Here is a 13,976-nt window from a genome sequence, read left to right on the forward strand (position 1 = left end):
ACGAGTTGTCCATGTGAACATCACAGAAACTGTAAAATCATTTGAAAAATGACTCTTTCAAGTAATATGCGATGTGGTCCCTAGACTGGCAATTTATTCAACGTGATTTCTGGATTTTTTGTACGTCGAGTTAAAATTTAAAGGTCATATTAAACAATATAAAAGTTCCTACACGACGTCGTGCGACAAGGTCCTCTTCCGTCGGCTCTTCGAGGAGGAGGAAGAGGAGTCCACCAACACTTACCTGCTGGCCGATGGGGCGAGAAACGTCGGCCAGCGACTGCTGCCACAATACCTTTGTTTTAATTGTCAATGGCTTGATCGAAGGCCTCGCAGAATGGGGTAGGGCTACCATTCCTACACGTCTATACTATTCCAGCACTTGCAGAAAATTGTCTATGATAATCATAAATATTAACGAGAGACCATTTAGTCAATTTGATGGGTTCAAGCTGTACCGACTTCTTCTGGATCATGGATGCTACTACTTGCCACCTTACCTGAGGACTGCACTCCCCAATCGCAAATTATTAACAAGTATCATCTCTCAGACAAATGAAAACCTCATCACTAACTCCCTGAAAAACAAACTCCGTTTCAGAGGAAATGATCATCTAAGTATCATATTGGAGAGGCATCGACAAGATCACCTCTCCCCCCACCCCAATGCCAACTACTCCTGCCCCCATTCAAGCAGGATCCAGTGCGGGCATTGGCATGGTTGAACATCGATCTTTTCGCAAGTTATGCTCCTAGAGAATTTACATAGAATTCAGGGATAAGTACACCGGAAGTGCCATAACTTATGTGCGACATTCACTTGAGTTCCATAACTTTCAAAACGTTCACTTAGGTGCTATAACTTTCAAAAATCGTTCACTTGAGTGCCACATCGGAGCAAAAATCATTCACTTGAGTGTTACTGCAACTTTTCCGGCGAGCTACGTTGGTTTTCTCGCGAGCCACGTCGGCTTTTCGACCGCCACGTCAGCATGGCACTCAAGTGACCGATTTTTAAAAGTTATGACACTTAAGTGAACGTTTTAAAAGTTATGGCACTCAAGTGAACGCCGTACAAAAGTTATGACACTTCTAGTGTACTTTTTCCCTGAATTCACAATGGGCCCATTCGAAAAACGAAACCGAGCCAAATAAACAAACCGAGAAATCTTGATCTTTTTTTCTCTTCATCTATAATTACAAACTAAGTGGGACTCCATCCCATCATTTCCAAAACCTAAGGAAAAAAGGAGGGGGGGGGGGGCGAGGACAGAAATTGAAGGACGGGATATGTAAGATTGTACTTCCATCTAGAAAAAATAGAAAGATGGAAGTGGGCTTCCTTGATTTGATTTCACCGTCCTTCCCTTCACGCCTCTTCATGCCTCATCCATCAAGCAAATCCTTGGACCTCCGGCACTCCAACGGCCGCATCGCAAGCCCACGGGGCCTCCGACTCTCCAATGGCCACCATTGCCCGAGCAGCGTTGGCACCAGCAAGACCCTCAAGTGGCGGGAAGAAATACTCACGGAAGCCAGCATCTAGTAGTTGCGCCCTAATCTCCATCTCCCCGGCACGGATACCCTTGTGGACTCTCGCAACTCTCGGAAGACCTGGGTTGATGAGCTGGTTCTGGACAACAGCAATGAAAGCATTCGCCTCTACCCCCGCCATTATGTGCGGGGTCACATGAGGGGTCCGCCGTACCTCACCGAGGAGTTGCTCTATCCTTTGGAGTGCCTCGGTGTACCTCCGTTGGGCCTCCCTCACCGACCCTCCTCGAATGCTTGAACTTCGGGGTAGACTCGACACATGCTATCGCTGGTAACATGTGACTGCCAGCTCGTTCAGCCCTTCTTCCAAACATCTTGCAAGTGGAGAAGCCATGAATGAGGGATTTGAGAGGGTTTTGACAAAGAAAGCGCGAGAGAGTGCGTACGTGTATGAAACCTAGGGTTTAGAAACACCATGACATTATATATAGGGGAGGACAACGGGCAATTTCTTGGGATGAGGACTCAATTTTTTAACTCACTTTTCATGAAATGGGTCCAAAATTGGGTCGATCTATTGTTTAATAAATGGGTCATCATGGGCTTATTTTAGCCACCTATCAAGCAGCTATAGTTGATAGCAAATGCTCACCCGCAACTCGAGACAACCGGTAATGAAACCAACATGTTGGCATCCCCAAACGATCTCACATTTAGTCACAGTCCCGCGTAAAGTTTCTCAATTAACTTTTTCACCGAGCGTGTTTATTATTGATAACGTGTGATTGTCATGTTGGACAACTAATGATTCTAAATTAACAGGGGTTCGATTTTAGACTCGAGTTAAAGTTGGTGATTTTTTATGAGATAAAAAAATATTCGAGCGAAAATCGTTATTGAACCTAAAGTTGATGACTTCTTCTTCTTCTTCTTCTTCTTTTTTGAATTAGCCCCTCTTTGCCATCACATCTCTCTCTCTCTCGGAGGTGATCCTTAGCTGTCTCTGTAGGTCCTCAATTACATTCTCTTGTTCACCCTCTTCAATTCTTGAGCCAATGCACATGGCCTACATTGCTCTCGCTTCTGTTCTAAATTTGGCTAGTATGAAGCACCATTAGTAGCTTGTGGAGAGAAATATTAACCAATTTCTAAACAGTGGAGTAGATCCTAAAGAGATCCCACTTCCTCATGAATTTATCTTGAATCGGGATCTTTTGGCTCAACTTTATCCCGATTTTGCCGAGGGAGCAACCTCATTTTTTACCTTGCATTGGTCAAAATATGTGGAGTTTCTTACTTTTCGTGGAGGATTAGATTCGATGAATCGGGGTTTGTGGTTGACTGATCTTGCTCATCATCATTTAGCTATTGCAATTCTTTTCTTGATAGTGGGTCACATGTATAAGACCAATCGAGGTATTGGTCATGGTATGAAAGATATTTTAGAGGCTCATCAAGGTCCATTTACAAGCCAGGGCCATAAAGGACAATACGAGATCCTAACAACATCATGCCATGCTTAATTATCTCTTAACCTAGTTATGTTAGGCTCTTTAACCATTGTTGTAGCTCACTATATGTATTCCATGCCCCCTTATCCATATCTAGCTATTGATTATGGTGTACAACCGTCATTGTTCACATATCACATGTGGATTGGCGGATTTCTCATAGTTGATTTCATCATCCTTCCCTTCACGCCCCTTCATGCCTCATCCATCAAGCAAAGCCCTGGACCTCCGGCACCGCAACGGCCACATCAACAAGCCCCGAGGACTTCGGCTCTCCAACGGTCGCCGCTGCCCGAGTAGCGTTGGCACCGGCGGCACCCTCAAGTGGCAAGAAGAAATACTCACGAAAGCCGACATCCAGCAGCTGCGCCCTAATCTCCATCTCCCCGGCACGAATACCCCTATGGACTCTCGCAGCTCTCGGAAGACCCGGGTTGATGAGTTGGTTCTGGACAACAGCAATGAAAGCATCCGCCTCCGTCATCGTGTGCAAGGTCACATGAGGGGTGTGTCGTACTTCACCGAGGAGTTGCTCCATCTATTGGAGTGCCTCGGTATACCTTCATTGCGCCTCCCCACGACCCCTCCTCGAACGCTTGAACTTCGGGATAGACTCGACACATGCTATCGCTAGTAACGTACGACAGCCAGCTCATTCAGCCCTTCTTTCAAACACCTTGCACGTAGAGCAGCTATGAATGAGGGTTTTGAGAGGGTTTTGGCAAAGAAAGCGCGAGAGAGAGTGCGCGTATGTGAAACCTAGGGTTTAGAAACACCAAGATATTATATGTGGTGGAGGACAACGGGCAATTTCTTGGGATGATGGCCCAATTTTTTAACTCACTTTTCATGAAATGGGTCCAAAATTGGGTCAGTCTATTGTTTAAAAAATGGATCATCGTGGACTTATTTTAGCCACTTATCAAGCGATTCTGATTGATAGCAAATGTTCGCCCGCAACTTGAGACTGCTAGTAATGAAACCAATATGATGGCATCCCCAAATGATCTCACCTTTAGCCATGGTCCCGCATAAAATTTCTCAATTAACTTTTGCACCGAGCGTATTTATTATTGACAACGTGTGATTGTCATGTTCGACAACTAATGATTCTAAATTAAAGGGGGCTAGATTTTGGACTTGAGTTAAAGTTGGTGATTTTTTATGAGACAAAAAAAATATTCGAGCTAAAATCGTTATTGAACCTAAAGTTGATGACTTCTTCTTCTTCTTTCTTGAATTAGCCCCTCTTTGCCATCACATCTCTCTCACTCTCGAAGGTGATCCTTAGCTGTCTCTCTAGGTCCTCAATTACATTCTCTTGTTCACCCTCTTCAATTCTTGAGCCAATGCACATGGCCTGCATTGCTCTCGCCTCTATTCTAAATTTAGCTAGTATGGAGTTGCACTGGTAGCTTACGGAGAGAAATATTAACTAATTTCTAAACACTAGAGTATATTCTAAAGAGATTTCGCTTCCTCACGAATTTACCTTGAATCGGGATCTTTTGGCTCAACTTTATCCCAGTTTTGCCGAGGGAGCAATCCCATTTTTTACCATGAATTTGTCAAAATATGTAGAATTTCCTACTTTTTCTGGATGATTAGATCCAAGAACTGAGGTTCTATGGTTGGCTGATATTGCTCATCATCATTTAGCTATTGCAAGTCTTTTCTTGATAGCGGGTTACATGTATAGAACCAACTAAGGTATTGGTCATGGTATAAAAGATATTTTAGAGGCACACAAAGGTCCATTTACGGGCGTGAGCCATAAAAGGACTATATGAGATCCTAACAACGTCATTGCATGCTCAATTATCTCTTAACCTAGCTATGTTAGGCTCTTTAACGATTGTTGTAGCTCACCATATGTATTCCATTCCCCCTTATACATATCTAGCTACCGACTATGGTACACAACTGTCATTCTTCACACATCACATGTAGATTGGCGGATTTCTCATAGTTGATTTCACCGTGCTTCCTTTCATGCCTATTCATGCCTCATCCATTAGGCAAAGCCTTGTACCTCCGGCACTCCAACGGCCGCATCAGCAAGCCTCGGGGTCTCCGACACTCCAACGGTCGCATCAGCAAGCCTCGGGGTCTCCGACTCTCCAACGGTCGCCGCCGCTTGAGTAGCATTGGCACCGGCGGCGCCCCCAAGGGGTAGGAAGAAATATTCACGGAAGCTAGCATCCAGCAGCTACGCCATAATCTCAATCTCCCCGGCACGGATACCCCTATGGACTATCCCAGCTCTTAGAAGACTCGGGGTTGATGAGCTGGTTCTGGACAACAACAATGAAAGCATCCGCCTCCGCCATCATGTGCGGGGTCACATGAGGGGTCTGCCGTACCTCGGCAAGGAGTTGCTCCATCCTTTGGAGTGCCTCGGTATACCTTCGTTGCACCTCCCTCACGACCCCTCCTCGAACGCTTGACCTTTGGGTTAGAATCGATACATGCTCTCGGTGGTAACGTACGACGGCCCGCTTGTTCAGCCCTTCTTCCAAACGCATTGCAAGTAGAACAGCCATGAATGAGGGTTTTGAGAAAGAAAGCGTGAGAGAGTGTGTGCGTGTGTGAAACCTAGGGTTTAGAAACACCATGATATTATATATGGGGGAGGACAACGGGCAATTTCTTGGGCTGAGGACCTAATTTTTTAACGCACTTTTCCTTAAATGGGTGCAAAATTGGGTCGATCTATTATTTAATGAATGAGTCATCGCGGGCTTATTTTAGCCACCTATCAAGCAGCTATAGTTGATAGCAAATGCTCGCCCGCAACCCGAGACTGCTGGTAATAAAACCAATATGATGGCATCCCCAAATGATCTCACCTTTAGTTACGGTCCCACGTGAAATTTCTCAATTAACTTTTTCTCCGAGCGTATTTATTATTGATAACGTGTGATTGTCATGTTGGACAACTAATGATTCTAAATTAGCAGGGGCTAGATTTTGGACTCGAGTTAAAGTTTGTGATTTTCTATGAAACAAAAAAAATATTCGAGCTAAAATCATTATTGAACCTAAAGTTGATGACTTCTTCTTCTTCTTCTGAATTAGCCCCTCTTTGCCATCACATCTCGCTCTCTCTCGGAGGTGATCCTTAGTTGTCTCTATAGGTCGTCAATTACATTCTCTTGTTCACCCTCTTCAATTTTTGAGCCAATGCGCATGGCCCGCATTGCTCTCGCCCCTGTTCTAAATTTGGCTAGTATGGAGCTCCACTAGTAGCTTGCGGAGAGAAATATTAACCAATTTCTAAACGCTGGAGTTGATCCTAAAGAGATCCCACTTTCTCATGAATTTATCTTGAATCGGGATCTTTTGGCTCAACTTTATCCTAGTTTTTCCGAGGAAGCAACCCCATTTTTTACCTTGAATTGGTCAAAATATGCGCAATTTCTTACTTTTCGTGGAGGATTAGATTCAAGAACTTGGGGTCTATGGTTGACTGACATTGCTCATAATCATTTAGCTATTGCAACTCTTTTCTTGATAGTGGGTCACATCTATAGGACCAACTAAGGTATTGGTCATGGTATAAAAGATATTTTAGAGGCCCATAAAGATCCATTTACGGGCCAGGGCCATAAAGGACTATACAAGATCCTAACAACATCATGCCATGCTCAATTATCTCTTAACCTAGCAATGTTAAACTCTTTAACCATTGTTGTAGCTCACCATATGTATTCCATGCCCCCTTATCCATATCTAGCTATTGACTATGGTACACAATTGTCATTGTTCACACATCACATGTGGATTGGCAGATTTCTAATAGTTGATTTCACCGTCCTTCCCTTCACACCTCTTCATGCCTCATCCATCAAGCAAAGCCCTGGACCTCCGGTACTCCAATGGCCGCATCAATAAGCCCCGGGGCCTTCGGCTCTCCAACAACAGCATCAACGAGCCCCGGGTCCTCCGACTCTCTAACGGCCACCGCCGCACGAGCGGCGTTGGAGCCGGCGGCGCCCTCAAGTGGCAGGAAGAAATACTCATCGAAGCCTGCATTCAGCAATTGCGCCCTAACCTCCATCTCCCCGCCACGGATACCCCTATGGACTCTCGCCGCTCTCAAAAGACCCGGGTAGATGAACTGGTTCTGGACAACAGCAATGAAAGCATCCGCCTCCGCCATCGTGTGCAAGGTCAAATGAGGGGTCTGCCGTACCTCGGCGAGGAGTTGCTCCATCCTTTGGAGTGCCTCGGTGTACCTCCGTTGCGCCTCCCTCACGATCCTTCCTCGAACGCTTGAACTTCGGGGTAGACTCGACACATGATATTGCTGGTAACGTGCGACAGCTAGCTCATTCAGCCCTTATTCCAAACGCCTTGTAAGTGGAGCAGCCATGAATGAGGCTTTTGACGGACAAAACGCGAGAGAGTGCGTGCGTGTGTGAAACCTAGGGTTTAGAAACACCATGATATTATATATGGGGGAGCACAACGGGCGATTTCTTGGGATGTGGACCCAATTTTTTAACTCACTTTTTGTGACATGGGTCCAAAATTGGATCAGTCTATTGTTTAATAAATGGGTCATCGTGGGCTTATTTTAGCCATCTATCAAGCAGCTATAGTTGATAGCAAATGCTCGCCACAAACCCGAGACTACTTGCAATGAAACCAATATGATAGCATCCCCAAATGATCTCACCTTTAGTCACGGTCCCGCATAAACTTTCTCAATTAACTTTTTCACCGAGCGTGTTTATTATTGATAACGTGTGGTTGTCAAGTTGGACAACTAATGATTCTAAATTAAAGGGGGCTAGATTTTGCACTCGAGTAAAAGTTGGTTATTTTTTATGAGACAAAAAAAATATTCGAGCTAAAATCGTTATTGAACCTAAAGTCGAACCTAAAGTTGATGACTTCTTCTTCTTCTTCTTTTTGAATTAGCCCCTCTTTGCCATCACATCTCTCTCTCTCTCTCTCTCTCTCGGGTGATCCTTAGCTGTCTCTATAAGTCCTCAATTACATTCTCTTGTCCACCTTCTTAAGCTCTTGAGCCAATGCGCATGGCCCGCATTGCTCTTGACTCTGTTCTAAATTTAGCTAGTATGGAGTTCCACTGGTAGCTTGCAGAGATAAATATTAACCAATTTCTAAACGCTGGAGTGGATTCTAAAGCGATCCCACTTCCACGCGAATTCTAAAGCGATCCCACTTCCACTCGAATTTATCTTGAATCGGGATCTTTTGGCTTAACTTTATCCCGGGTTTTTCCGAGGAGCAACCCCATTTTTTACCTTGAATTGATTAAAATATGAAGAATTTCTTACTTTTATTGGAGGATTAGATCCATGACTCGGAGGTCTATGGTTGACTAATATTGCTCCTCATCATTTAGTTATTGCAAGTCTTTTCTTGATAGCGGGTCACATGTATAGGACCAACTGGGGCATCGGTCATGGTATAAAAGATATTTTAGAGGCTCATAAAGGTCCATTTACAGGCCAAAGCCATAATGGACTATACGAGATCCTAACAACGTCATGACATGCTCAATTATCTCTTAACCTAGCTACGTTAGGCTCTTTAACCATTGTTATGGCTCACCATATGTATTCCTTGCCCCCTTATCCATATCTAGCTATTGACTATGGTGCACAACTATCATTCTTCACACATTACATGTGGATTGGCGGATTTCTCATAGTTGATTTCATCGTGCTTCCCTTCACGCCCCTTCATGCCTCATCCATCGGGCAAAGCCCTAGACCTCACCTTCGGCGCTCCAACGTCGGCATCAGCAAGCCCCGGGGCCTCCGGCTCTCCAACGGCCACCGCCGCCTGAGCAGCGTTGGCGCCGACGGTGCCCCCAAAGAGCGGGAAGGAATACTCATGGAAACCAGCATCGGCAGTTGTGCCCTAATCTCCATCTCCCTAGCGCGGATACCCCTATGGACTCTTCCCGCTCTTAGAAGACCCGAGGTTGATGAGTTGGTTCCGGATAGCAGCAATGAAAGCATCCGCCTCCGCTATCGTATGCGGGGTCACATGAGGGGTTTGCCGTACCTTAGCGATGAGTTGCTCCATCCTTTGGAGTGCTTCGGTGTACCTCCGTTGTGCCTCCCTCACGACCCCTCCTCTAATGCTTAACCTTCGGGTTAAACTCGATACATGCTCTCACTGGTAACATGCGATAGCCAGCTCATTTAGCCCTTCTTCCAAACGCATTGCAAGTGGAACATCCATGAATGAGGGTTTTGAGAAAGAAAGTGCGGGAGAGTGCGTGCGTGTGTGAAACCCGGGGTTTATAAACACCATGAAATTATATATGGGGGAGGACAATGGGCGATTTCTTGGGCTGAGGACCTAATTTTTTAACGCACTTTTCCCGAAATGGGTCCAAAATTGGGTCGGTTTATTGTTTAATAAATGGGTCATCGTGGGCTTATTTTATCCACTTATCAAGCAGTTATAGTTGATAGCAAATGCTCTCCGGCAACCTCGAGACTACGATAATAAAACCAATTTAATGGCATCCCCAAATGATCTCACCTTTAGTCACGATCCTGCGTAAAGTTTCTCAATTAACTTTTTCACCGAGCGTGTTTATTATTGATAACGTGTGATTGTCATGTTGGACAACTAACGATTCTAAATTAACGGGGGCTAGATTTTGGACTCGAGTTAAAGTTGGTGATTTTCTATGAGACAAAAAAGATATTCGAGCTAAAATCATTATTGAACCTAAAGTTGAACCTAAAGTTGATGAATTCTTCTTCTTCTTCTTCTTCTTCTTCTTCTTCTTCATCGTCGTTTGAATTGGCCCCTCTTTGCCATCACCTCTCGCACTCTCTCGGAGGTGATCATCAGCTGTCTCTGAAGGTTGTCGCGACCTAAAAAAAAAATTCAGGTTAATGGATTATTAAGTTAATTAGATGAATTAATAAACCTAATACGTACTATCCCAGGCCCTACCAATTCGCAATTTGGGTTTGATTTTCAATTTAAGAGCCGCCACTAATCATTTAAGGTAGGTTGATTAGAAACCTATATAAAATAGCAGGAAAACTATTTTATCTCTACGAACTAGAGAACTTGAATTCGAGGACTTGGTTACGTTAATTAAAAATTAACGCCCTTTCGGTACCAATTTCATGAAAATGTCTTTTTGACTGGTTTATATGAATTGGATGTTTTTTTTTTATGTTTTCCTTTTTTTTAAAATTTTTTTAATGAATTTGAACAAAATTAAACAAAAATGCCCATAATATACCTTTAATTCCAAATATTCCGAATTTTCCAATAAATCTTCTCATTCTCGAAGATCTGGGCCAGAGCGAAATTTTATCCACTACAACATCGAGGATTCGAGCCAGTACGCGAATAAATATATAAAAATACAATGTTCCTTCTCGCCAAAGGGCGTAATACGGATTTCTATATTTAAATCACCATCCCATCCCATAAGATCATGGGTGTAGCGTGTGATTTAATTTTCCGACGGAACTAAGTACCGGGGAGCATACATTATAGGCAGTTTTGTTTATAGATGTGCAAATATTTATTGAATTTTCAAAAATCCTTAGGGGATTTCGGAATTTTCAAGGAGATAAGCTCCTATCCATAAAAGATTGATATCTTTTAATTCAAGAAAAGTTATCTCTCGAGATCTTCAAAGTGTTATCGGATAATTTACAAGTTTAAAAGATATAATTCAAATGAGATATAAACTTATCTGATATGCTTAGATTTCCGAAAATTTCAATTTTGAATACGAGATATCTTGAATACTTCGAATAATGTGCACAATATCTCGATGATAAGATTAATTCAAACTTGGAATACAAAGACATATCAAATATTTCCCCCAAAGTATATTCACAGGACTCAAACATATTTAATATTCCGAAATTTGATGCATGCTCAATATTCTCGGGATATGATTTTAGATTTGAAATTGCTTGAAACTTGCATCACAAAAGTCATCCAATATTCCGACAACTCCACCCAAAACCGAGGATATCCCACATAATCACAGAATTAGCTTCAAGTTTCGAGAACTCAGATTAGGTATCCCCTTATCAATTTCGAAGATTTAAAATACCTGCTAATTGAGTGCTATGTTTTTATTTGCTCGGACTCACGATCATCCAGTTAATTTTTAGAATGTGCAAACCAAGATGCAAGCTGACCAAGAAAAACGTCCATGATGACTAGAGTCTCCAATCAAGAACAACATTCCAAACTATGCATATTCAGATTTCGAAAATTGCAACAATAGTGAAGGGCTTGTCTAGAAATCCTTATGCAAGAATTACAATCGAGTACGTTTAGAAAATTCTCCTTTTAGTGCAAAGACAAATGGTCCACAATTAATAATCATCCCATGATATATATCATAATATGTGAGAACGCTCAGTCAAATATGCAAGTTGGTCAATTAGGTAAGTAAATATTCAATGAACATAAGATTTTTACCTTGAACCAAAAATCAGCTTCGCTAATCAAATTCGCACGAAACTTGGATGTCGAGCTCGAACTTTTGGCCCGGTCGGCCACGAATACGTGATTATGCTTCCCAGATTGACTTGCTCTTGGTCGAGACAACGGACGATCATTCTCTTGGATTTTGGTGTGAGCAAGATCAATAGCAGTAATTCACCAAAGTAGGTGGTCTCGGCTATGAAAGGGAATTTCCACCGGGACGCCTTGCTCTCTCCCTCTCTAGCCATGTATATTTTTTGAATGTAAATTTGCCGACCTCCTCTTTTGTGAACGAAACCCACATATATATAGATAAAGCCTAGGGTTTCGTTCAACTAAAAGGCTAATCTTGAGTTAATCTCTTTTGCGGTTAATACCCTTTGAAGAGCCCAAATCCATTAAAACACCATAAAATTTTTGCTCTTCCTTAGTGCATGAATTATGGCCGAAAATCTTACTCTTTGTGGGCTCATTCGCATACGCATATTTTCGGACTCTAATTGGGCTTTAATTAATTAAATGAATAACTAATTAAAAGCCTTTAACATTTAAATGAGCAAAAATGGGCTGAATTAAATCCAAGAATGGGTCCAAATCTTTTAAATAAATTTGGCACCCCATACCATGTTTGGCCGAAATTTCCATCTAATGCCTAGCTCGATCACTTGTCAATTTAAGCTCAAATCTTCCGTCGTTGGTTTGAATGCAAGATAATGTATGATTGACAGAAATTAAATATGCAATGCATGAGAAATTTATTTTTGGCGAGAACTTATGACTAGTTCTCATTTTATGCTTGAAATGAATTTATGGAAATCAAAATTTAGGTGTCAACAAAGGTCCTCAATTACATTCTCTCGTTCACCCTCTTCAATTATTGAGAAAATGCACATAGCCTGCATTGCTCTCGCCTCTCTTCTAAATTTGGCTAGTATGGAGCTCCACTAGTAGCTTGCGGAGAGAAATATTAACCAATTTCTAAACACTGGAGTAGATTCTAAAGAGATCCCACTTCCTCATGAATTTATCTTGAATCGGGAACTTTTTGCTCAACTTTATCCCAGTTTTGCCGAGGGAGCAACCCCATTTTTTACCTTGAATTGGTCAAAATATGCGAAATTTCTTACTTTTTGTGAAGGATTAGATCTAGTAATTGGGGGTCTATGGTTGACTAATATTGCTCATCATCATTTAGCAATTGCAATTCTTTTCTTGCTAGCGAGTCACATGTATAGGACCAACTGGGGTATTGGTCATGGTATAAAAGATATTTTAGAGGCCCATAAAGGTCCATTTACGGGCCGGGGCTATAAAAGACTATACGAGATCCTAACAACATCAAGCCATGCTCAATTATCTCTTAACCTAGCAATGTTAGGCTCTTTAACCATTGTTGTGAGTCACCATACGTATTCCATGCCCCCTTATCCTTATCTCGCTACTGACTATGGTACAAAACTATCGTTGTTCACACGTCACATGTGGCTTGGCAGATTTCTCATAGTTGATTTTGCTGTCCTTCCCTTCACACCTCTTCATGCCTCATCCATCAGGCAAAGCCCCCAGACCCTGCCCCGCGTTCAACAAGCCCCGAGCCTCCGGCTCTCCCCAATCTTAGCTATCTCGGTAGGTCCTCAATGGTAGCGTGCACCCTCTAAGAGGCAAGAAGAAATACTCACGGAAGACAACATTCTACGGTTGCGCCCTAATCACCATATCCCCGGTACGAATACCCCTATGGACTCATGCGGCTCTCAAAAGACCATGATTGATGAGTTGGCTGGATACTTTGACAATGAAAGCATCCGCCCGTCCCTTTCCTGGGTCACATGCAGGGGCTCCTACCTCACCGAGGGTTTGATACATCCTTTGGAGTGCCTCGATGTGCCTCCATCGCGCCTTCTTTACGACCCCTCTTCGAACGCTTGAACTTGGCGGTAGACTCGACACATGCTATTGCAGGTAACATGCTACGGCCCGCTCATTCAGCCCTTCTTCCAAACGTATTGCAAGTGGAACAACCATGAATGAGGGTTTTGAGAGGGTTTTGACAAAGAAAGCACGAGAGAGTGGGGGCATGTGTGAAACCTAGGGTTTAGAAACACCAAGATATTATATATGGGGGAGAACAACGGGCGATTTCTTGGGATGAAGACCTAATTTTTTAACTCACTGTTCATGAAATGGGTCCAAAATTGAGTTAGTCTATTGTTTAAAATCCCCGAGGCCTCCGGCTCTCCAACGGCCGCCGCTTGAGCAGCGTTGGTATGCGCGGCGCCCCTAAGGGGCAGAAAGAAATACTCACGGAAGCTAGCATCCAGCAGTTGTGCCCTAATCTCCATCTCCCCGGCACGGATACCCCAATGGACTCCCGCAGCTCTTAGAAGACCCGAGGTTGATGAGCTGGTTCTGGACAACATCAATGAAAGCATTTGCCTCCACCATCGTGTGCAGAGTCATATGAGTGGTTTGCCGTACCTCGGCGAGGAGTTGCTCCATCCTTTGGAG

This window comes from Rhodamnia argentea, chromosome 10 (assembly GCF_020921035.1).
Source record: "Rhodamnia argentea isolate NSW1041297 chromosome 10, ASM2092103v1, whole genome shotgun sequence".
Classification (NCBI taxonomy): domain Eukaryota; kingdom Viridiplantae; phylum Streptophyta; class Magnoliopsida; order Myrtales; family Myrtaceae; genus Rhodamnia; species Rhodamnia argentea.